Here is a 4,347-nt window from a genome sequence, read left to right on the forward strand (position 1 = left end):
AGAAAAAAAAAAAGGGGGGGGGGGATTTACATGTGCATAGTGCCCTGAGATAAATAAAAGGATTTGAAAGTATACAAATGAGGTTTAAAAAAAAATATCAATTTTGTAATATTATATAACTTTGGTTAGAATTGTAAAAGTAGTACGACAAATAGGAAATATTAAATTGGGTAAAACGTTCAAAGAAAATCTGCCTGTTATTAATTAGAAACTTGAACATTTCTTTGAGGACAAAGCTATTTTTAAAAACTACTTTTAAACTTGCAATGGTTATATGAAATTTATGATCAATACTTTTTTATGACAATCACTTCAAATTCTTGGTAAACATCTTTAACAAGAAACTTTCACATAAGGAGAGAATAAAAAATTAAAATCATTTTGTACCATTTTAAAATTATATCAAATTATGTTTAAAGATTACAACAGCTCTCCCTTTTTAATTTATTGTGATACCGTGAGTAGATTTAAAATGTAATCAATCTTTCCATGTCAAGTGTTTCAGAATAATGACAAAACTCTAATTTACAAAATGCACTACGTTGTTGGATTAGGAATCCTACAAAGAGCTTGAATTCCTGTTTTAAAATAGCCAAACAAATACCACTGATAAATGCCAGCTTCATGGCACACTCTGTCCCCATTGGGAGGCCGGCATCCTGCAGCCAGCAGCTGACAGGTGTCGGGCGGGTGGTCCATGTCCTTGGCCTCCTCAGCACATCATGGTGGAGCAGCAGATGCTGAACGCAGTATTGTTCATTTCCACTGCCGGTAAGGACCAGGGCTGCACAGTCTCACTCGGTAGTTCCTTTCAGGACTACCTTCTGTGGAAGTCGAAAGGTGTTTCTCACAGGTGGAGGTGACCGTGCCAGTGCCTCTGTCCAACCAGGCATTGATTGGCTCCACTTCTACCCCCAAGTACATGGAATCCCTGTTTCTCCCTTCCTCTCTGAAATCATTAAACAATATTTTACAAAAAAAATATCTCAAATTTTCAGGAACACATTGCATTTTATGAACAAATTTATGTGTAGTGGTTATGTATCCTAATTTGGGATTTTGCAGATAGATGAAAATGTGCTTCATGAGAATATTTTATGCAGTACTTTTCTAACTCAGCGAATCATGAAACTCATTTGGGAAAGTTTGTTTGTTATTATGTAAATATACTGATGGCTAGGCATTGTTAGTTATAGCTCTTGCAATAGCAAGTATCAGTAATTCAATTTAAATTTAAAAATCCAGGATTGCTTCGGATAGAGGAGAATCCAGGAGCACCAAAAATGACCCCAGGATATTTTCTGTCTCTCTGCATTTCTCTCTGCTGATTCTGTTGATAGGCAGTAGCAGGCTTATTTCCTATCTTCACACTACGCTTAGCATAGAGAGGGTACCTCTCTTCTAACGCCAACAAAAGTCTCAGTATTGAGTCATTTCTCTTTTGCTGAGCTAGGCAGTGTGGTCAGTGGAGAGGGATGCTTTGACTGGCCAGAACTGTATCACGTGTCTACTCATGCAATGAAGGATATAAGGTCAATTCCATTTAAACAGCATTGCTGATGCCGAAACCGGTTTGGCTCAGTGGATAGAGCGTCGGCCTGCGGACTGAAAGGTCCCAGGTTCGATTCCGGTCAAGGGCATGTACCTGGGTTGTGGGCACATCCCCAGGAGGCAGCTGATCAATGTCTCTCTCTCATTGATGTTTCTAACTCTCCATCTCTCTCCCTTCCTCTCTGTAAAAAATCAATAAAATATATTAAAAAAGCATTGCTGAGATATAGGAGAAGCATGGTTTCTCAAAGGAAAAATGAGATACAATAATCAGAAGGGAAATAGATACTTGGCAACCCTCCTGCTTTCCCCACCTCCAAATCCATTAGATCTGCTCACCTAAATTTCAAAGGAGTAGAGCAGTGATGGCGAACCTGTGACACGCGTGTCAGAGGTGACACGCGAACTCATTTTTTTGGTTGATTTTTCTTTGTTAAATGGCATTTAAATATATAAAGTAAATATCAAAAATATAAATCTTTGTTTTACTATGGTTGCAAATATCAAAAAATTTCCATATGTGACATGGCACCAGAGTTAAGTGAGGGTCTTTCAAAATGCCGACACGCCGAGCTCAAAAGGTTCGCCATCACTGGAGTAGAGTTTAGGATCTTTAGTTTTGAGAGAGTTCCCCAGGAATTTAGGAATCACTGGTCTACTGCATATCATAACCTTTCCATAGATAGCATAAGAGATAGAAAATTAATTGGGTCATTAATTCTTACTGAAACTCAGTAGGTATCCTAAGCTTCAAAGTCACACCAATTAGATCACCAGAAAGTGTGTGAAGAACATGTATGTATTTGCCATGAACTACAGTCTAAGAAATCTGTATGAATGTGTCACTTAGTATGAACGCCCACGGGATAAATTCCTATTAAGATCTTTTCTTGATGAGTTGATGTGCTTCTTTTTATCAGATCATAGAAATTGCTTATCTAATTATCTTTGCCTTTCTACTCTGGATACAATGAAACTCTAAGAAAAGTAATAATAATAGTATTTGTGGCTATTATATCTTTCTTCCCCTTCCTCATGACTTTGTTATTCATTGTCTAATTTTACAATAATAATGTGAGCCTCACTAAATCATACTGGAAGAAGAAATTAGAAAGTTGTTATTAAATTACTTTCCATAATTCAAAAAATATTTTATAAAAATATAACATTTCATATAGACATATATGTGTGTGTGACTATATATACCTGTGTATATGTATATATAGACAAAAGGGACATTAATTTTAGTTTAAAAAATTGAAGTATTTCTAATGAGTTAAGCTAAACAAACACTTATTTAGTACCTACTATATGTTAGGATCTGAAGGAAATATAAGGACAATAAAGAGGTGACTCTCCTTTGAAAGGGTTGACAAATAATACTGATAATTAAGGTATATGTAAATAACTTCAAACAATAGAATATCTCATAGGGTATAAGAGGGTCTGTTTATTAAGAATAACAATTAGCCTTGCCAGACAACTTGATAGAGCTAACTTGACTATTACGCCTGGGTAGATTGAATATACTGGTCAGAGGTGTTTTTACTTAGGTCTCCAGCTTAAACTGGATTTCCCAAATAATTAGGGACCCTAATGAAAAGAAAGCTCCAAACTGGGGCAGGCGAGCTTCTTTGACTTACAGTTCTGCCATTTAATAGTTGTTGTGTGTCCCTCATCAGGTTTCTTTGCCCTTTGAGCTTCTGTTTTCTCATCAATCAAATGGGAAAGATGGGACCTAACCTGTAGGATGGTTGCAAAGGTTAAATGGTACAGTTTATGTAAAATAGAGGGAGTATCAATACAAATATTAGTTATTGATATTGTACCGGCCTTAGAGATTTTCTTAACTCTTCTGTAGCAGGTATTATATCTATCATGTCCCCCAAATGGAGATAACGTCTGTTATCTCGATAATTCAAGACCCACGTATTTCTCAATATTTGTCATAGTTCAAGGTCACTAGGCACAAATGGCCTCATGCTCTCTTTACTTTCTCAATTCCCACCCACTGTACCTGTCCCTGGAAGTAGCCTCATGGTATAAAATAAAAGTTCTGCATGACCAATTTCTCTGTCCTGCATAATTGGGCTCACAGCTTCCCCTTATTAGGAATCTTGATATTATTAGTCAAAGAGTTTTAAATTATCTGATGCCCCACAAAAAGTTCAAGTTCAACCATAGGTTGCTCTTTTCTTGAGGGAGCAAACCCTAAATATGTGACATACAGTAATTAGCAATAACTCCAAATTAAATCCACTTGAAACTGCACATAGGTTTGACAGATTTCGGTGTTAGAAAATAGGCCATTCACCCATTAACTGACTGTTTACACCAAGGACATTTGGTCCTTGGCCCAACTCTCTGCAGAACTAAGAGTAGAAAAAAAAATGTTCAGAACACACTCTCTTTCTGTCATGCACTGAAATTAAGGTAAGTCATAATAATCTTTTCAAAGTGAAAAGTTCCAGCATCTAACAAGGAGATGGAAAATAGTGCCGACTCTCCCAGCCAGTGTGGCTCAGTGTGTCAACCTGTTACAGAATTTACCAGGCAACTGGAAAATACACATAGTAGTACTTGGAGATACAGGGAAAATCTATTTATTTCCAGATGTACTAGTACTGTGATTCAGGGGAGCCTATTTCCAAATCCTGATCAAGCCAATATGGAGTAAGCTTTCTCTTTATAACCTTTGGTTTCTTTGTCCCCCAAATATGGATCAGGCTTCTGGACCTTTCTCGGGCTTTGCAGCCCCCCATGAATTGGGATGGGGAAAGTGAGACCCACTCCACA

At 37.1% G+C, this 4,347-nt stretch overlaps 1 protein-coding gene across 2 annotated transcripts in view; it reads left to right on the forward strand.

Moving 5' to 3' along the window:
* GRM7 (glutamate receptor, metabotropic 7) overlaps positions 1 to 4,347 on the forward strand; it is a 758,177-nt gene that overhangs the window by 115,098 nt on the left and 638,732 nt on the right. The gene's annotated exons all lie outside the window — the stretch shown is intronic.

Source organism: Myotis davidii, unplaced genomic scaffold, assembly GCF_000327345.1.
Source record: "Myotis davidii unplaced genomic scaffold, ASM32734v1 scaffold73, whole genome shotgun sequence".
NCBI classification, from domain to species: Eukaryota; Metazoa; Chordata; class Mammalia; order Chiroptera; family Vespertilionidae; genus Myotis; species Myotis davidii.